This window comes from Tenrec ecaudatus, chromosome 7 (genome assembly GCF_050624435.1).
Source record: "Tenrec ecaudatus isolate mTenEca1 chromosome 7, mTenEca1.hap1, whole genome shotgun sequence".
In the NCBI taxonomy this organism is placed as follows: Eukaryota; Metazoa; Chordata; class Mammalia; order Afrosoricida; family Tenrecidae; genus Tenrec; species Tenrec ecaudatus.
In genome coordinates this window covers 76,140,532-76,162,611 of record NC_134536.1, presented here as the reverse complement: position 1 = coordinate 76,162,611, position 22,080 = coordinate 76,140,532, and the positions used below count along the sequence as shown (strand labels likewise).

At 42.6% G+C, this 22,080-nt stretch overlaps 1 protein-coding gene across 1 annotated transcript in view; it reads left to right on the top strand.

Moving 5' to 3' along the window:
• KLHL32 (kelch like family member 32) overlaps positions 1 to 22,080 on the top strand; it is a 172,833-nt gene that overhangs the window by 78,625 nt on the left and 72,128 nt on the right. The window lies entirely within an intron of this gene.

Genomic DNA, 22,080 nt, shown 5'->3' with positions numbered 1-22,080 from the left:
TCTGGGCAGGTCCTCAGGTGGTGACACTGAGATGGGTTCTGAGCAGCTTTTCTGGCTGGAGAAATAAGCACAAATGCAGGAGATGTTGGGTCCTCTTACAAGATCTATGTCACGGTGGTGAAGATAAGTCAACGGCCTGTATAATTAGTTACAGCATGAATTTCTCCAGTCTTGAATGCTGGAGAAGTGATGAGTGCTTTGCTGAGCTGGTCAGACAAGGCTCTGTGGGGCGAAGAAAGTCCCATGCACTGAGCACCTACTGAGCACCCTATGGCAAGGTGACCAGACATCCCTCTTTGGTGGGACAGTCCTGATTTTTAACATTTTTTCCTGCGTCCCGCGGCATTTTAAAAAATTCCCGATTTTTGAAAAGAATGCACGACAAGCTAGGGTATACAGTTTTGGGCTGCCATGTGGCTATTTCGCCAGGATATGAGTTTTATCAATGGTATCCTGCTGGTGTCCCGCTTTACCAATGTTAAAATCTGGTCACCTTACCCTATGGACAGACAGATGGACCACAGCCAACCCTCACAACTCTGTCCATTTTTCTAGATGGAAAGTCAAAGGCTCAAAATGCACCCAGCTCTTCAGGGGTGTATAGCTGATGAGTGACAGGCCTTCTGATTTTGGGTATCCCCCCCCCCAAACCCCACCAAAAAAGTTGGACAGGAAGACATGGGACTGCTGTGATATTGTTCTCATATCCGGTATTAGTCCAGAGCCACCTTCTAGATAGAGCCCAGCTGCTCCCCGGGGTTTCTGTATAGGAGCAGACAGTCTCATCTTTCTCCCACAAATTACTGACTTTTTGGTGAACAGCCCAGAGAGCTTAGTCTTTTTCTGGCAGAACACTGGTCGTTTAGAACTGCTGACCACGCGGTTAAAAGCCCAACACGTGACCACTGCGCCACGGTGAGCTCCTTTAATTCATCGGACCCTACAGGTCTGCAGAACTTCTCCACAGGGATCCCGAGACTGGAAATCTTTAAAGCATTGTCACCGAGTACAAATAAATGGGGCAAAGCTAAGACATTCACACAATGTCGTTGAGTCTCGTGTCTGTGGCATTACATTCGTGAGTAAAAATAATCCTGCTCGACGACTTTGATTTCCTTCGAAACCGTTCACTCTAATTCATCAACATGCCCTCCGGCATTGGCTTCTGCTGCCCATACCCTCTCAACTAGTTGTGTCTTTCTCGTTGGTCATCGTCTGACGTCGTCATCTTCCCAGCAGCCCTCAGAGACGGGGACCCAGTGCTTCCCCACGCTGCAGTGGCAGGACACCACCAGGGCTATCTGAATAGCCATCCAAACACAGCACATTTCATCTCCGAGTAAAAATGGGTCACTCGGTTTGTCTTAATTTCCTTGCTTTCCCCTCAATGTTATTGGGTGGCATGGGAAAGTTGTCTTTAATCCTTTTCTGTAGGTAGCAGCTGGGAATAGCATAGAAAGGTTGTAAGACTGCAAGGTGTGTGTTTGACGTGTGAAATTGAAATTACTTTTGACATTTATTTCTGCCTCTAATATTACAGCTTGTGCTTAAAGCACCATCCCCTGATTCTCTTTTCCATCTATGGAAGACAATAATCCGTGGTAGATATTGACAAAAGTATGTTTGTAGTGCTAATTACTAGGATGCATCGTATACATGGTTGTGTGTGTGTATGTGTGTGTGTGTGTGTGTACACACCAATCCTCTGTCTTCCATGGCACGCCCCACTTTTTCGTCTGGGTTCTCCAATTCATTGCAATTGCCGCACAGAGTTCACAGATGATGCTCACAATTACGGGATTTATTATGGAAACCAACAGGTTACAACTCAGGTGGAAATGCTCGGAATATGGTTGTCCAGTCAGGATGCTACAAAATTCATACCAGGCTCCTCATAAATGCCCAAAGGCTAGAAGCCTCCATCCAAAAGCACTGAGCTCAGTTCTGTGGGTCAGAGACCCACGCTTCCCCAACTAAGCGCCCCGAGGCAGCCCACTGCACTCAACCTTACCCAGCAGGCACTTGGCTTCACTTTCAAGGGTCAGCAAAACTAGCGCTCTGGATTAAGTGCCCGGAGGCGTCCAGTGCCACAAGCCAGCCTCCAGCCCCAAAGCAGCTTGACTTGCTCTGTGAGCTGGTAAGTCCACCACTGGGTCTCGTGTTCTGGTTCCTCGTTCTGCTCCTCTGTTACTGCGCTGATACCAAAGCTACCTTCCCGGATCAAGAGGTTCGAAGCACAGCGCTGGCTGTTGGGTTCCAGAGGACATGTTCCACGCCTGGCTCTTGCTGATAGGGAGACCCCCCCACCCTCCTGCTGTTGGGATGCAGTCAGATGTCAATCACAGTGATGCCTGGTAGTAAGCCCTCATAATGAATCCTCTCAGTATCTTCCCCGTCCCAGACCCGCCATGAAAAAGTGAGTTACTATGTGAGCCTGTGACGAGAAGAAATAAACAGGTCAGTCACTATATTACAGTACCTACACCTATGATAGAATTCTAGATTCTAAACTCCAAGTCCAGGGCACTTTCCCTGACCCAGTAGGATGAAACTGTTGAGATCCCAGACGAACTGTGCATGGGGAATTTCCTTCTTGTAGTCCGTGATAGTTGCCGAAGTCAGGCTGCCCATTGGATGCAAGCTTGTCTGGTGGCTAGCTGAGCAGGGGTTGAAGCGCTCGCTTTCTTCTCACCTGCGTGTTCTCATTTACGGCGCTTTTCTTTTTCATTTGTGATTGTCGAAGAAAACTTTGACTAGACAAGTACCTAAACCATATAGGAGCTTTTATGACTTCAGACTTTAAAAAATAGATTCTCTGCCTTTCTCTCAGGATTATAATATCCCCAGCCCGGGTCAGTCTGCTTTAACCTTTTGACATATTAACTAACATGTTGCAGTACTATTGGTTTTTTATTTAATATTGGACCTTTTTGGTGATAGGGGAAAAGTCATCAATACTCCTTGTGTGTGCCCCATCAATGAAGGCTTATCTGTTGTCTGGCCTTGTTTGACACATTTTCTAACCAGGAGTTCTGAAACCATTCTCCTCACAAGGTTGTCTGGTATTAGTTTCTCTGCCAGAGTAGGAAGGTACCAGGTCCATTTGGTGTTAGGTGGATTCCAACTCCTGGCCACCCCACCGTGTGGAGGTCCACCTGTGGACCAGTGTTTCAGGGGCTGGTTTGTCAGAGTAGATCATCAGGTGGTTCCTCTGAGGTACATCTCAGTCGTCCCAATCCTCCTACCATTTTATTTCCTTTCACGGAGCAGCCGATCATGTTAACTATGTGTATCACTGGCCAGTCTTTCAACATTGGCTCGTTTATAAAGTGTGTGTAAGAAACACACTCAGTGGAGGCGCCTCTGGACACACATCACTACTTGCCGGGCTTCTTACAGTACCCCCCAAAAGCAATACCTTAAGAAGCAATGCATCGATGAAAATGGCTTTTTAAAAATTGAAGTAGCTTAATACACACAGTTTATACCATTGTGTACTACATCTCCCAAATAGTAGATGTTGCTTGATGAACGGGGCTTCTTTCGGCTCTCCAAGTATCAGTCTTTATTATGATAAAAAAAATAAACAATCATTATGGCAGACTTGTAAAACTTAAAACCAGCAACATGGTGAAAGCATCCACTTTCTTTAATCGGAAGAGACTGCTAGAATCTATTGCCAGGCAGCAGGTGGCAGTGTGAATCCACCAGAATTCAACAGTTCAAGTCAAGGAAAAATGGGGGGTGGGGGCGGGTGGGGGTTGTGAAAAGAAAAAATTATTTATTTTGCTCCATATTAGTCTTCTGACCTAATCAGTAAAAAAGTCATTATTCACACCACACTGGGCAATGTGCATTGTAATTTTTAACAAATAATAGGAAACTGTTCATGTGCTCACAGGAAATGCAGTTTTGTCTTGGGCTGCTGTGGTCATTTATCACGGCACTTTGTGAAATCACTCATTTGTTCTAATTTGAATGTAAATGACTCTAAGGTTTTACAAATAAGGTGACAGACTCACATAAATGTAATTGCAGGGTTCATCTCCCTCTTTTTATATATCACTCATTAGGTTATGAATTAAATACATCATATTAAACCAGGGGCATGTCCAATGATGATATTGTAATGGCAAATTACTCGATGCTATTAGAGGTGTATTTTTTATTCATGGACATTAATTTGTCATTAAGCGGCATTAGTTTAGCACTTTTATGGGAAAGACGTGACCTGGAAGGGGAGACGTGCTGCCGTGACGTGAGCAGAGAGGAACACGAGGACGGGCTGGGGCCGGGGTGCGTTTGACTTTCTAGATCATTCGCATCCTTCGTTTTGTTTCCTGCTTTTACAAGCAGGCAAGAGCCTCCCGCAGGTCGCCGGCGCTGGGTGTCGACCTGTGCACATCCGGGTCAGCGAGAAAACCCAGGCCATCACCGTTAATCCTGCAGACGCGGAGCATGTCCTGGGCGCTGGCGGGGCTGGTGGACGCGGTGTCCTGTGACGGATGCTTAGGCATCACCCTGCTTCCAGTTAGGGAGGAGGGGAACTCATTCTCCCTCTCCAGGGAGGGTACAGAGGTGGGAGAATGGTATTCTCTCAGGAGGGTATTAGGAAGAATTTGGGGTTATTTTAGTCTTTTAAAGTGAACAAAAAAATTTTTTTTTGCATAAACAGCAGTTTGGCTATTGTTTTATTAAAAAGGGATGACCACACACACACACACACCCCGCACACCCGTCCCCCCGGCTTTTTCTACTTGGAGACACACTTGAGCTTGAAAGGGCTTCCCAGACGCTGAAAGAACCCCGTGTTGCTCTTGCATTACTTTCGGCCTGGTTGTATGCAGTTCTCAGAGTGTCTTCGAATCCTGGGTCCGCCGCCCCGCAGGGCCGGGCCTCCCACGTCTTCCTATCTGCTTGCATTCGCCTCGCGTGCAGCTACGTGAGCTCGCAGAAGCTCGGGTGCATGCGCGTCCATTCATTATCCGGTCCTTCTGGTCTTGAAATTGGCTGATGGTACAAGAAAAATAGGTTCATCAGTTAGTCTTCCATTACTTTTGCCTGTGGAATACTTTTTTTTTCTCCTGATTTTATTATTCAATTTCTTTTTTTCTATTTAGAGTAGTCTTCGGTCGCTGGGAAGCCTGGCCTCCCGAGACCAGAGTCCGTTGGAGCTGGTTGTTGTTGGAAAGGGATGGGTTGGGGGACAGGGGAATACTTTTTTTTTCATTTAAAAGGAAAAAAAAACTTTATTTGAGAGATGGTCACGTGGCATTGGGGAATATAGATCACATTATTATGTTATTTTTAAACATACTATAAATTTATTAGCTTATTTTTCCTAAAGCATATGTTTTTGTAATTTTATTTATTAAATTAACCCAAACTCCAGAAAAACTACTACCTATGGAATCAATTCCAAGTCCTAGCACCCATATGGAGAGAGTAGAACCAACCCCTTTGGCGTTGAGTTTGTACATCATTCTGGAGCGGAACGCCTCATCGGTCTCCCGTGGAGGAACTTTGAAGTTAGCAGCCCCAGGTATAAACCCACTGCATCACCACCCTGCCATCAAGTCAGCTGTGACTCATCACAGCTCCAAGGCAGAGCTGTCCAGATGGGTTTCCGAAAGTAGAAAACCTCATCTTTCTCCTGCAAAGCACTCTGGTGGTTTCACACTGCTGACCTTGAGCTTGGCAGCCTAACATAACCACGAGGCCACCAGGGCCTGTGAGTAGGTAATCAAGAACGAGTATTCAAACCCCTCTACCGTCTCACTGAAAAAACTCACCGCCATCAAGTCGATTTTGACTCATAACGACCCTATAAGAAGAGGGCAGAATGTCCCTGTGAATTTCAACAACTACAAACCCCCATGGAAGGAGAGAGCTTCGTCTTTTTCCGGCAGAACGCTGGTCATTTAGAACTGCTGGCCACGGGTTAACGGCACAACACGTGACCACTGCCCCACGGTGAGCTCCTTTCATTCATAGGACCCTGCAGGACTGCAGAACTCCTCCGCAGGGCCCCGAGGCTGTAAATCTTTATGCAAACAGACCCTCTCATCTTTCTTCCTTGAAGCAGTTTGTGGGTTGGAATTGCAGTCCTTTTGATGATCACTCCATTGCTTAACCCGCCGCACCCTCAGGGATCCTAATGGGTGTGCTGAATAGAATAATTTATTCACAAGGCTGAGAAGTTACAATTCATGTGCTCATTTTTCTCCAGCACAGGCTTTTTCTTTTTTTGAATTAGAGAGGACAAATGACTGTACTAACATATATATTTAATATGCCCATAATCAAATAACTAATTGAGTGTCATTCCATAGTTTTCTAGAGTTAATACTCTTGTGTTTTGAGGAAGCTAAGGTACAAAGTTTGGGAAATAAGTTATAAATGGCTTAAGCCTTGGCTTTTTTTTTTAATTGGTGAAATGACACGAAAGGGTGACAGTGTATCAGACCTATGAAATCATGGCCATTCCCTGTTTGTTCAAATCGGGAGCATCTGTTATCTGGCATGGGCAAATGTCATATTGGCCCAATATCATTAATATTTGATTCTGAGATGTATCATAAAATACTTTAGTAGCCATTTTAACTTAAAAAAAAAAGACCAATTTCTCTGCCACCCAGTCCATTCCAACTCATCGTAACCCTCCCCAATAGTAACCCTGTTGGGTAGATTTGCCTATGTAAGTTTCCTAGACGGTAACTGTTTATGGAAGTAGAAAGCCTCATCTTTCTCCTGGCTGATAGTTTCAAACTGCTGACCTTGTCTTGGTGGTTAGTGAGTTATGCACTAGGCTGTAGTGAGTGAGTTATGCACTAGGCTGCAAACCACAAGGTTAGCAGTTGGAAACCTCCTACTTCCATAAAGTATTACTGTCTCAGAAATCCACAGGGGGAACTTTAGCCTGTCCAGTAGGGTTGCTATGAATTGGAATTTACGCAATGGCAGTAAGTGTAAAAAACCACATTATCCGCTATATAATATTAGTATTCTGCATTATGACTTGGTAATGGGGAGGGGGGGAGTGTAAAGGAAAATCTGTGTTTCATTTGATATACTCATCCTCCATTTGTAAATATGTCTATTATAGTTAAATATCTGCTCTCTTCTCGAAGCCCTTTTGACTTCTTCCTCCATCAGTTGCCTCAGTTACCTCGTGTGATATCTGTAGTTTCAAAATCTTGTCCACTGATAGCTTTTCTTTCTCAAAAATGGGAGTCAAGATAGGACAAGCTCCCTGCTAGCCCGTGACCACACGTTCCCCTTCCCTTCACTGGTAAGCTGTAATCACTGCCTTTATTTCTAGACCTTTTCTTCATTCTCCAACCACACTCCCCCCAAACTGTAGCACCAAAGGTCACCGGAGCCTTCTAGTTGGCCAATGCAGTGGGCCTTTTACAGTATCTTCGCGTGTCTGCTCTAGAGTTTGGGGCCATGTTAGCTCCATTGTTTGCTCCCTCTTCTCAGGACGCCCTTCCTAGCTCTCCTCCTATGTCCGCCTAGGTCTCTCTCCTTCATAGGATCCTTTTCCTCCATCAACTCCTCAAATGTTCCTGGAACTCTCGTAGTTGCTCCCTGGCTTCATCTTTATGTAAAGGGCTATGTTATCCTCATCGCTTCTCCTGCTGCCATCCCTGAATACGAAGTCTTTTCTACTTGAGATGTCACATACATCTCAGATTCGTTTCGGCTCAGTGTTCTACACCTGCTGCCCCCCTCCCACACCTTAGTTAAGTTTAATCATCCTTTTAGTCTCCAATCCAGAAACTGTACGTAATCCTTAAACTACCAAATGGCCTCGTGAATCCCATCGTATTTTATTGATTTAGCCACTTAAATATCTCCTAAATAGGAGGGAATTCAAATCTTCAGTGGAGAAAAAATGGAATTTAAAAGATAATGGAACTTTTCTACAAATTATGATGCCCCTTCATGTGACTCTTCAAAGATGCCTCCTTCCCTTCATCCTCATTGTCCTGGATGCCGTTTGGGTCTGGAGTGTTTCTCCTGGACCTACCTGCAATAGCTCAGCTGTGCAAACTAGCCGTCCCTTCTTACCTTGTGCTTGCCGTCGCAGTCAAACGTATTTCTTATTCTCAAAATAATTCCTTCCCTTAAAATCCAAGACGCTCCTCTTCTGCTTGTAGCCTTGTTTGCAAACCTTGCTCTTTCTCTCCCAGTGTGCCTTACTTAGTGAGACCCAGAGACAGGATCACCGGGAGTGTAGTGCTTACATGGTGGGCTGCTAACTGCAAGGCCAGCAGTTCTAAATTGCTAGCCTCTCCGTAGAAACTTGATCTCAGACGTTCACAGGGCCAGTTGTATCCTATCCTACAGGGTCACTATGAGTTTGAATAGATTTCGTAGCAGTGAGCTTTTGGATTTGGATCTGTTTTTGACATTTCTAAGCAAACTGTCTAGGCAGCTTTTCCTTTTCAATATCCTACAGATATCAAATGGTTACATGTCCTTTCTGAATGTGAACCCAAATCAGAAACCAGGAGACTTCCCAGGGTCTCCCATCTTCTTGTACTCTACATATGCTCTCTCACTAAGACCTTTCAACTCTATGTCCTTAGCTTTAGCAGTCTCTACCCTTCTCCCTCTTTCGGTTGTTATTATGAGGTGCTGTCAGATTGGTGCTGACTCGTAGCAGCTCCATGTACAAAGAACAAAACATTGCCCAAAGTCACTGCCATCGAGTCATTCTGACTCATAGTGACTCCGTGGGGCAGGGTGGAGCTGCCCCTATGAGTTTCTGAGACTGTCGCTCATTGCAGGAGTAGAAAGCCTCCTCTTTGTCCCGCAGAGCCACTGCTGGTCTCCAGGGGGTGACCTTGTGGTTAGCAGCCCAAGGCATAGCCACTGCGTCTCTCAGCATTGCCTAGTGCTTCTCTGCTCTCACAGTCTCAGTCACGGTTAAGACTACTGCTGTAGATCCTGTATCAGCACATCTCCCTGAAGGTGGTTCTTTCTCGATGACTCCCTGCTTTCCCGGCCATGATGACCTTCCACAGGGTATATCTTAATAAGATGTCCCAAGTTTTTGAAACTATGTCTCCCCACCCTCACTCCTAAGGAGCATTCTGGCTGTAATTCTTCCAAGACAGTTTTTTTTTTCTTTTTTTTGGCAGCTCATGGCATTTTCAATATTCTTCACCAGCACTGTATTTCAAAGACATCCATTCTTTGCCAGCCTTCCTTATTCATTGTCCAGCTCCCACCTGTATACCAGGGGGTTGAACACATCATGGCTTGAGTCAGGACCACCTCACTCCGCAGTGACAGCTTTGCTTTTTAGAAGTTTGAAGCGGTCTTTTGCACTAGTTTTACCCAATGTCATAGGTTGTTTGCCTCTTTACTACGACTTCCATGCATGTTGATCCAAGTAGGAGGAAACCCTTGACAGCCTCAATATTTTTCAGTTGATGTATATGTACAGGTTCCACATGAGCACAATTCAGTGTTCTAGAATCCCTGTTCTTCACAACGTTTGCCATACTTGGTTTTGATCCACACAATCCAAAGGCTTTGTATAGTCAATAAAATTCAGCGAGCATCTTTCTGGTATTAGCTGCTGCAACCAGGATCGACCTGACATCAGCAATGGTAGTCCCCGTTCTGTATCCTCTTCTGAATCCAACTTGAACTTCTGGCAGTTTTAATGTTAACATTCTTAAAGTATCTGCAGTAACATTTTGCTTACATGTGACCTTAATATCATTTTGATCATTTCTGGAGACTGGGGTCACCTTTTTTAGAATGGGCACTAATAGGGACCTATTTCAGTCAGTTGGTCAGGCGCTTGTCTTCCAAATGTTCGGGCAGAGATGCATAAGCACTCCCAGTGTTGCAGCTACGTGATGAAACATCTCAATTCACCTTCCATCTATTTCTGCAGCTGTTTTCTGTCTTGGGTGCATCTTGCTACCAATGCTACCCCATCTTGATCAATGCTACCAGTTCTCGATCATGTGCTACACACTGAAATGGTTGACTGTTGGCTCGTTCTGTTGGGTCTGGTGTCTTTGTGTATTCCTGCCATCAGCATTTGCCCCTAGACTCCTTCAGCAGTTCGGCTCAAGGCTTGCTTTTCCCCTTTAGTTCTTTCAGCTTGAGAAATGTCAAATAAGTACTTCTGGTCTGGTTTTCTGGTTCTAAGTCTTTGCACATTCCATTATAATTTATTTTGTGTCCTCAGACTACCCTTTGAAATGTCCTTTTCAACTCTTTTACAGGATCGTTTCTTCCATTAGTTTTAGCTTCTCTACATGTAAAGACTAGTTTCTGAGTCTCCTCAGACATCTATTTTGGTCTTTTTTTTCTCCTGTCTTTTTAATGAACTTTGGTTTTCTTAATGCACATACGATATTCCTGATGTCATTCCAGAGCTATTCTGTTGCTTTTAACCGTTTCTGAATTCAGTTCATCATTATTTACCTCCTGAGCTAACAAAACTTCTAGGTAAACTTTGTGTTTTCACTCTTACAACACTCCACTACCTCCTCCAAATTTTAAAAATTGGTTTTAAAAAAGGAATTTTTTTAATCAATCAAGGGTTTTAAATCTTTCCTTCTCTATGATTTACGGTTCTCTTGATTTGTCAACTTACCAGTGATTGCTTATGTCTCAAGTACGTGGCTCACAGAGCACCCCTGCCAGAGTTGCCTGATCACTCCATCCTAACAGAGTTAGATTTCCTTTTTTTTTTTGTTTTATTTTGTTTTTTAATTTAGACAAGCCTTCTGGAGTGCTGAGCACACCATATTGTTAGTATTGATTTCTTATCTATCTCCCCATTTCATTCCTCTATTCTTATAGCCTGGTATACAATGTCTAGCACATTTGAAGGATACAGTAAAGATCTGTAGATTCTGCAGAGGGAATGCTTTCCCATTTCAGCATATGTCATTCCTTCTGCCTGGAAAACTAACTCTCTGGTGCTTGGGAAGCTCCTATCCAGAACCAGATTCAATGTCAACTCTTCAGTTTACATTTCAGGTCTGGGCACACCATGTCATTTATGATGGCATCCCTCCTTATGTAACATCATATTTCCTCTCTGGTGACAGGTTTGGAATAATGGTCAGATTCTAAATTCTCACTCATAGAAGGAATCAAGCAAAATTTTTAAAAAATTGGTTTTGTATAAAATTGTTTGCTTGTTTTAACTCTTGTCCCTAAAAGGGAAGAAGTGAGAAGTAGTGAGCATCAGCTTTCACCAGGGAGCTGAGTTTTCTTCACTTGAGAGTTGAGTTTGGCTTTGGAGCCTGACAGAGAAGAAGTTCCCACACCAGAGCTGCATGACATTAGATTAGTTACTGACTCCCCACCCCCACTTGTAATCTATAAAACACTGACATAGCATCTTGTAAGCAATCTGTCACTTAGAGATGTTGGACGATTCAATGAGATAGGGTGTGCAAAGCACCAAAGGTAGTGTCCTCCTCACAGTGGGCGCCCTAGAAACCGGATACAGGATCATTGTGTGCTTCATGCGTGAATCTCACAATCATCTCTACAAATGCTCCCTATTCCCAGAGTACCAGGGAGCCCGTTGCCACTTCTAATTAACATATTGGAAAAGTCTATTATGAAAATTTGTAAGTAATTACCATTTCAAGAAATGCATGTTTCCCTATTAGCCAGTTCTTACCTAATATTGTATAAGTGAATATATTGTCTTTAAAAAATAATTAAATAGACCTTCCCTTTTCTCCCCCGTTCCTTAAAAGGGCAAATAACATCTTGAAATTATACTTCAGTAGATATTAAAACCAATTCTTTGATAAAACAACACATTTTATCCTTTAAAAAATGATGGCATTATGTATCCTCTAGAGCAGCGGTTCTCAACCTGTGGGGTCATGACCTCTTCAGAGGTCAAACAACCCTTTCACAGGGGTAGCCCGAGTCATAACAGTAGCAAATTTACAGTTATGAAGTAGCAGCAAAAATAATTTTATGGTTGGGGGGTCACCACAACATGAGGAACTGCATTAAAGGATCGTGGCATTCAGAAGGTTGAGAACCAGTGCTCTAGAACATTCAAAATATAAGAGGCAAAATAATACAGATCTGAAGAGAGAAATAGCCCCTCAAATTCCTACTCTGGTGTGCAATAAATAATGGTTAGTACACAGCCTGTGGAGATAATCGACATAGTATTCCAATGCCAGAAACTGGAATTATTTCTATCTTTCTCACTCTATGGGGCTCTATGTTGTCATTTATGTTGTCCCAGTGACTCCAGCTCCCAATAGCCCTATGTGACAGGGTGAAGCTGTCCCGAGGGCTTTCTTGGCTGAAATTTTTGTAACAGCGATGGCCGGGCCTTTCCTTCAGTACAGCCAGTGCTTAACTATTGCACCACCAAGGTGATGTGTACTAGAATCAAGGAACAAACGATATAATAGTCCTGTATGTATTCTACTAGAGCCCTGGTGGGATAGTGGCTTGGGCATTGGGCTGCTAACTGCAAAGTCAGCAGTTTGAAACCACCAGTCACGCCACAGGAGAAAGGTGAGGCGTTCCACTGCCATCCAGAGTGACAGTCCAGAAACTGCGGGGCAGTTCTACCTTGTCCTGGAGGGCTGAGATGAGTCAGAATTTGTTTTGGTCTGATACACTGTACCATTTGGGGAGGGAAATTTTAACCTAGCTCAAGAAAAGAATTTGTAACTATTGAAATTGTAGTTGTAATAAGTTGTAACAAGTAGGCTATTTTAATTTTAAAATAATATATACTTTAATCCCCTGTATATAGTTGGTAACTCAGTGGGAACTTGCTGCTGTGCGGAGGCAGCATAAGCAGGCTGGCACCCAGCACATTGTAGCACAGGGTGACTGTGGCCAGGCTTGTTAATTGTTGACGATGGTTATGTCTGTGTGTGTTTCCCTTCTCACTGGGTTTCCAGCTTACTGGAGACTTTTTGAGGGAACAATATAAAATTATTCATGGGCCTTAGATATTATGCAATCAATTGATTATGAAAGTGTACTAGTAGCCTAATTGTAGAATTCCTCTGCTATACAGCTCAAATATATTTAAATAGGCTTTCAAAGGCTCAAATAATAAAAGCATGCTGTTTTTTTCTATGTGTTTGTTTTTTTTAATTGCAGCTAATACCTTGTTGGAGCTTAATCAAATTACACCATGTGCATATTTCTATCAATACATGAGTGTGAATATGTATTTACAAACAGTTTTCCTGATAAACACAAGTGTGCATATATATTTATCACTCTAGATTGATCCATGTAAAATAAATCCGATTTTACATAAGGCTATCATGACCAGTAATCTAGCCTATGTGGTCAGTGATGTGCTTATTTTTTCTCCTATAATTAGATTTTAGCCTAATAATTCTAATTTAAGATATTATGGAAATTTTCACAATCTCTTTGCATAATGGTATAGAACAGTCCCCCTTTTTTGGCTACATGATTCTTCCCCATGCTGTTAAAAGGCTTAGATCTTCAGTTTCTTGGTCTCTTTGTTCCAGCTTGTTCCAAAGCGTCAGACCTGCCCCACACATCCACACCGGTACCTGTTGTGTGGGTTCCTCCAGCCCTGTAGTGCAGTCCTTTTCTGAAGCACCAGGTTGTGTAGTCTTGTAGTGCCTTGATTTATAACTAGGCTGTAATACAAATAGGGAACAGGTGGAAGCACAACTGGGTTTGGTGCCCTGGATATTAACGGCTTGGCTCAGCAGTGGAATTTCTAAAGGCGGCATATACTTTTTTGCCTTAATTATGCATTCATTAAAAGCTTTTATACCCAACAGAATAAAGTAAATATTTTTTGATCTCCTTAGTGTGCTTCCAGAATGTAGATTTTCACAGCAGGGTCTTGATAATCTGAATAAATTGTATTTCCCCAAGGAGTTTATCTTTCAAAGAAGGTCATAAAGAAATGCAGCTTCCCCATTCTTAGATTCCTCCCTGTGCCTTTTCTGCCCTGTGTAAAGCAGAGCTTGGAAACCAGAGGATGTTCTAGGTAGTAATACACACTTGGCTATGATCCAGTCGGCTCTGACAAGCTGTCCTCCATCCTTATCTCTGCTGAAGTATTTTTGAGTACAAAAGAACTGAGTGATTTTACAAAGCACCCAAAAAAGGGCTATTATTTTCCCTGGTGTTTGTAGAAAACACACTCTGGATAAAGCATTCCGTGCTGTCTTCCCTTCACCGACTACTGTGTAGAATACATGGAATCTTCAAAGCTATTCTGCTGACACCAGTGAAAAGGGGGCTCTCAGGGACACTAACAGTAACGATCGCAACTATGTGTCGAGGCTTAGGAAGAAGGGGCTTCAAAAAGCTCATGGACAATGGTATGAGCAGATAATAGAATTCCCCACAATCCTTTCAGGGATGGCACTTTAGGAATCCTCACATTTAAAAAAACGTAAATATCACTTTCAACAGTTTCTGGATGAAGAGGAAAAAAGTAGACTCAGAGTGGTTAATTCCTAATTGAGATTGGTCAGTTTCAAATCGTGTGCTTGATCCACAATTCCAAATAAAGTTGCAGTGAGGGTCCTGTCCCCATAACATTAAGATCTAGTGAAGGAGAAAACATAATAAAATTAGAGGCTCAAATAAATATGCACAACCCTTTGAGTGTATCATTTATATGAGCGATCAAGAATAAGCTGTCAGTGCACTCGATATTGACTGGTAGCCTAAAACTGACATACAGTCAGGAGCTCTTTTCTTTTACCCTCTCTTCTTTAGTTGACGCATTTATTTCCAGTGTGGCCAACACTCTGGGCATGCTCCTTATTTAAACATCTTTAGTGGTGTAGAAGACTCTATATATTTTAAAAGCCTAATATTTTCTCCAATTTCCTGTTCATCAAAATTTACTGTGTACCCATTACGTGGAAGGCATGAATACGGATGCAAAGTAGTGAAAATAAAGTCTGTATCTTTATGGCTCTTGCTGAGAAAATACGTAACCAGTAGCACATGGTTAAACCAATGATTCCTGTACCCACTCACTATTCCTGCCATCAAATCAATCCCAACTAGTGGGGACTCTGCTAGGACAGAATAGAACTGCCCCCTCGAGTTTCTGAGACTGTAAATCTCTGGGGCAACGGGCGCGCTCATCTTTCTCGGGTAGAGCTGCTGTTGGTTTGAACTGCTTATCTGGACATGAGCAGTCCCGTGCTTAGCCCATTATGCCATAAGGGCTCCTCATGATCATGCAGTTAGAGATCAGAATAAAGCACAGAATAAAGCACAGGGCTTTCAGCCTGAGATGACAGCCCTGGCTTTACAAGAAAACAGAGTCTAACCTGAACTGGTCCTTTTACCCTAGGAGGAGAAGAGCATTTACAATGTAGAACTTCCCCTTTCTTATGAGTGGAGATTAAACATAATCTTTAAATGCTTCCTAAAGATTAACCATTTGTTTAGGAAGCGCAGAAGACTGGCGAAAGGAAATTCATGAAAATTCAGGTCCCACTTGGTAATGTTCTATAATAATTTATGCAAAGATTTATATATCTCCAGTTATCACTGAATACTAAATGAAGTGAGATTCATTTTCAAAACTCTAGGAGAAAGAAAAAAATACAACACGTAGAAAGTCAGAAGATACAAGATTTACTGTGACATCCAGTCCGGATGCACTTGATACCACACGAATGGGCCTTACACTGTAATTATATTATATTATAATTCTAAAATCTGACATACAGCAAGCATCACTAGAGAATTTCTTGAACTGAGATCAAATATTTGAGAGCACGTTTTCCAGTTAATCGTGAGAGCACCGTTCATTTATTTCAGGTGTGAAATCATAAACCTAGAGTCAGGCTGTTGTTTCCTCTCTCCATTTGAAGTCAAAGAAGTCGAAGATGCCTCTCAACCTGTACTTACCATTCACCTCTCTCATTCACTGCCATCGAGTCAACTGAAACTCCTAGTGACCCTGTGGGGCAGAAGAGAACTGTCCTTTTGTGTTTCCGCAACTTTAAATCTTTATTGGAGTGGACTGCCTCCTCTTTTTCCCACTGAGAAGCCGATGGGTTCGAACCATTGACCTTATAATTAGCAAATAAAGGCATGATTCCTTACGCCACCAGTAGCACACTTTTTTTTTCAATTATAATCCATGAGAAAGATGTTGTTGTTAGGTGCCATCGAATCAGTTCTGACCCATAGCACAACAGAACAAAACACTGCCCCGTCCAGCACCATACTCACAATTGTTCCTAGGCTTGTTGCTGTCACTGTCGATCCATGTCATTGGGGCTTTCCTCTCTTTCACTCTCCCTCTACTTTATGACGCATGATGCCCTTCTCCCGTGACCAATCTTTCCTAAAAACTTGTCCAAAGTGGCATTCTGGCTGTACTTCTTCCAAGAGAGATTTGTTCATCCTCTTGGCAGTCTGTGGTGCTCTCAATATTCTTCCACGGCACCATAGTTCAAATACATCTCTTCTTATTGGGTCTTCCTTATTCAGTGTCCAATTTTCACATGCATATGAGGCAATTGAAAATTCCATGACCTGTGTCAGGGTACTTTAGTCCTGAAATTAACATACTTAAATTTCAATGCTCTAGACAAGTCATTTAAATGTTTTACATTTACCCAATGCAACAAGCTTTTTGACCTCTTGACTCCTGCTTTCATGAGCATTGATTGTGGATCCAAGCAAGACAAAATCCTTGACAACTTCAATCCTTGCTCTCTTTTTTATGATATTATCTATTGGTCCAGTTGTGAGGATTTGGGTCTTCTTCACTTTGAGTTATAATCCATACTAAAGGCTCCAATTCTTGTTCTTCATCAACTAGTCCTGCATGCACACAAAAGAAAGAAATAAAAAGGGCATTACTCTTACCTTTGAAGGAACTTTATTATTATTATCAGGAATAAATCCTAATGAGAGTTAAATCAGTTTTCCATACTGATATTGTATGCTGTCGATACTAAATTGTGTTTCACAGCTCAGTGGGGTACTCCGAACTAGATGAATCAATAAGAGAGAGAACCTCTATCAAGGCTATGTTTTGCATGACTTTCCTTAATAATAAGTTGAAACATCTCCATTAGATTTCTGTGTCTTGTCAATTAAAAAATTTAAAAAAGACTCGTGTATTTGCAGTAGAAAGTTGTGTGGCTGATTTGAGGAAGGGGTAATCAGGAGTAAGCGCAATAACAAGAGACAGAGATGTTCTGTGTAATTCTGGAGAACAAGGGAAGAATCAGGGCCATGATTCAACTACAGGTTAGATGGGCAAGTGTTTGCTGGCAAAAGTCAGGCCAGATGCATGTGGGTGGGACTCAAACAGACAGCCTATATATTAGAACTACAGCTCATTGAGTCTCTACTTGTATCAGTGTTAACAAAGATCAAGGCTGGCTCTTGGCCTCTACGAACTAGGCTATGAATTTGTACAGTGACTATGTAGCCCCTGTCTATAAGACATTTTCATTCAAGAAAATCTATTATAATGCAGGATGGCACTATTTCAGAGATACAACTTATTCTGCTAAAATGATGAGATAAAATAAGTGTAGCTGAACTCTGGTTCTTTATTTTTAAACAAAAACAAAAACCACAGTCTCCCTAAGACCGACTCTGATGACAGGCCCCTGTGTTTCCGTCCAGGGTTTTCATGGCTGTGGTCTTTCCAAAGCGTCTCACCAGCGTTTGCCTCCCATATGCTTGTCTATGGATTGGAACCACCAACCATACCATTTGTAACCAAGGATTTACCTGTTTGTGCCCCCTAGGGCAACGTGAGCCCTTATTAAACCAACCCCAGACCCAGGGCTGTTGAATCAGTGTGATTCGTGGTAACCCCGGTGTTGGAGAGTAGAACTGTTATGGGGCCTTAATCTTGGTTGTCATCTTTATGAAAGTCAATTTCCAGACAGTTCTTCTGTGGGCCAGCTGGGTGGGCTCTCACTACCAGCTGATTAGCAGCTGAGTAAAAACTGTCTGTCTCATTCAGGGACATGTGGTTCTTTACACTCTCTTTTTGACAAGGGCCATTGAGTCGACTCTACCTATAGGCGACCCTGCAGAGCAAACTAGAACTTGCCCACAGGCTTCCAAGGCTGGACTCATTGTGGAAGCTGTTGGCCGCATCTTTCTTTCACAGAGTGGCAGCTGCAGCTTCAAACCTCCAAGCGTTCAGTAAGCAGCGAAGTGATAACCACTGCCCGGCAGGCTTTCTGCTTTGGCTCTTCCTTAGTACCTACAGAATTGAGATCCAGCTCATAATGATTAGCCAGTCACTCTGCTACAGACGAGAGCCTCCCGTGCATTAGGAAGGCTAATGCGTGGCATGTTCTTCCTGCCTCCACTGGTTTGGGAAGATTGGTAGACGTCCGCAGGGGTTCTTCACAACCCCCAAACTAAACGACGTTCTCTCGCCCATATCCTAACCACCTGATAATTTGCCTTGCAAATGTAATTACATCTCAATATAACCCCAAATAAGATAATATTTGCTTTTCTCATGCTTTCTTTTCCCTAACATATTTAGCAGTTAACCTTGGGAATGTCAATGTTATATGACCTAATTGGAGGAGTAAGGCACACAGAAAAACTTCATAGAGTTTAAGAATTCTTGAACTTGGAAAAGCATGTTTATTCCAAAGCTTGTGCAATACTGGGGACACTTTTTATGGCTCTTCTTCTGTTAGTTAATATGTCATTCACAGTGGTGGCAGCAAATAGAAAGAGAAGGAGAAGCCAAATAGCCCTAAACCAAAGGAAAATAAATACTATTTTAAAATATTCCCCAAAGAACAGCAATGTATGCACCATAATTCTGAATAGAAACGAAATTTCAAGTGAGAGACTGTGTGACAGAAATAAAGTCTTTGGAAAGGGAGAGAGAGAGAAAAAAAAAACCCATTTCCTTTTACTCAAGAGAATTTCTTGTTGCTGAGCTAGAATTTTCATTCAAAATCACTACGTCTACTTGGATACTTGAATTCTTAAGTCCCAGCCCTCTTAATCATAATTAGGATAAATTACCATTAAAAATGTACAAAGATAATTTAATCTGAGTAGTTATGATGGAACAGTGGTTTCTTGAACTGAAGAAGAGCCTTTGTGTGGATTTTAGCGTTTTCGCTCTCTGTAGAACTGGTAGGTTGCACCTGCCCATTAGCTCTTGGTCTCCCACTGGGTTTGCCTTTGCAGACACCTGTAGCCGGTTGAGAAGGAGAAAGGAAGGCAAGGGAGGTCAGTTAGGTTTTTGTTTTGTTTTTTCAAAAAGACTCAATTTGGGTTCAATTGGGTGGACATTTTCTGTTTTTAGTAAACTAGGCAAAATTAATGCATGGGTATTTTATCATTAATCGCACACACTGGGCAGCTGCTCCCACTGGATTAGACCCCACAGCACCGGGAATGGGAAAGCCAGTCCTAGAGTTCAGTAGAGAGCAATGAGGATATCATCCTGGAACACTGAAAGGGGTACGGACTGTGAGAGGCATGAGGACAGAAATGGTCGATTCTTGTTGGTGGAGTGAGTGGGCAGATTTTCCCTACATTCTTTCTTTCAGCAAACCTGGCCCTGCTCTAGCTGCTGTCATGGACAAGCCCTTCCTACCACAGAATTTAACTTCTGAGGGGTCAGTGAGGAGAGGGAAATGCATTGTAAACAAACAGTTGAATAAATACACAAGGTAATTGCAGATGAGCTTGAGTGCTAAAAATAAAACCGACTAATGTGATAAGGAACGGAGGATAGGTGAGAGAGGTGTGGAGGAAAGGGGTATGTGTGCTGTTTAATATTGTACCATCAGGAGCAGTATTAGAAACATAACATCGTGCATAGGATTTAAAATTTTTCTCCCTTTACTATTGTTGAGAATATGCATGTTTTTGTTGGGAATATACACCAGTTCCTCTGTTTCTACATGCACAATACAGTGACATTGATCATATTCTCAGAGTTATGAAAACATCCTCACTCTCCTTTGCAGAGTTGTTCCTCCCCTATGAACATAATCTATCTATTGTCTAAGGTCCCTAACTAATTTTTTTTGAGTTGTCACATTTATCCCTAAATATATCATGTCTTAGGCTAGCTTTTCTAAAGAAGCAAAATCAGTGACACTGATATATGTGTGAGTTCACTGATGTGTGTGTGTGTATGTGTGTATAATTGTATCAAGAAAATGATTCACACAGTTGTAGAAGCAGGCCAGTCCAAGCCCAGGCAGGTTCCAAATTCTTAGCTTAATTCTTAAGACAGAGGCTTCTTGTGACATGAATAGATTCAGGGGAGTGATGGGTCAAGATCTGCTGGAAGACCACACCGCAGGCTGGTGACTGCACAAGTGGATGAATCCATGGTTAGCAGATCAGATGACAGGCTGTTGATGGTTCTCAAGATCCGCAGGCAATATGGCAGGTTCTTGGCTCATGTCTAAAAATTTAGAGGCCAATGAGCCAGATCCAGATTCAGCAAACTTTTCCACAACAGCTACTTATATAGGAAGTAGGCCACAGCCTGGAGGACACTTCCTTTTAATTGCATCAGGGCTGATACCTGAGTAAGGGGGTTGCACTGTACCCCAATCTTCTTACAACTCTTTGGCTGCTGAGAGCACATCCTACTAAAGAGTTGATTACATTGTGTTATTTCACACCATGGGCGATGAGTAGGCCTTGTATCATGCCGGGTCACAATATGTGGTATTTCTAGGGCCATAACTGCTGAGAATCCTGGCCCAGCCATGCTAACACAAAATCTAACTATCACATATAGATAGTTCCTAAAAGAACTCAAGGCATATTTTTTTAACTTGTGAAGCTAAATTATTAGGTTCTTTTTAAGAAGATTTCAAAGGAATTTTTATTTCACTAGCAGGACAATAGTTTCAACGTTGCATCCAGACCCTGTGACTCTACAAAGTCGAGAGTCCATGAGAATTTGAAGTTCCATTCTACATTCCCCTCCTTTTGACCAAAGTTCTTCTGTAGAAAGTTTGATCAAAATGTCTAGTAAAGGAAGGCAGATGCCATCCGGTTCTTCTGCTCGTGTGTCAATAGAGCCCATTGGTCATGGAGGCCATGGGCCACATGTTCCATACTCTCCTCCTCCTTCGGATGCCCCCTTCCCTCTGCTGTTCGGGGCAAATAGAAACCAGCGGCTGTGCCTTCCATGGCCACATGTCAGCTTTTAAGTCCTCAGGCACTCCACGATGAACTAGGAAGCAAATATGAATCAGTAAACACAGTATCAGGCCGACTGACCTGGATGTCTCATGAAACCCTGGCCCTAACCCTCCAAGCCAAGAACCCAAATTTCATGAGGGTTCCTCAGCAGGTACTCTTTCTTTTTAAAAATAGACCTATCAGACTACCTTTTCCAATTCAACGTTTTACAAATATACAACGTAGCGACTTCAGTTACAGCAACCAGCTGTGTATCTAGCACATAGAAGTTTGCATGTCCAGCTTCCTTGTTTCCAACCTTCTCCATGCATCCCCACCTTTATCTTCACCTCACTCTTTTGCTAGTAAATGCCCACTACTTCTTCATCTTTCAGCTCTGTTGTGCCCCCTCTGGTAAACCTTTACTAAATGTTCACTCTTTGTTAAATCACCTCTGATGAACATTCATAACCTTGTGTTTTGCCCTTTGTAGACCCAGCGATGTGTTTCCATTTATTTGTGAGAAGTTTTTGTTAATGGCCCTAGCTCCAGGTAGACTATATACTTCAGGAGGACTGGGTAGTATTTACTTATTTATATATATTTTTGGCTTGCTAGTATATGTCCCAGGCACTGGAGTGGCTGGCCCTTGCACATGATGTAAATGTAGAGACCGTTCTCGTGCATTCTCAAAGTCAAGCGAGGCTGGGCAGGATTGCCGCACTGCTGGATGAGAGGGGTGGTGCTGACCAGGAATCCACAGTATTACTGGGGGTGGATTTATTCCTGTAAGCAAAGAGGAACTCTCTCGTTGGTTTTAATATGTGGTTATTAATATGCTCAGATTTTTACAGAGAAAAAAATGGAAGTTTAATACTGAAATTCCCCCAAATCCATTATCATTAAGTCATTCCCATTCAT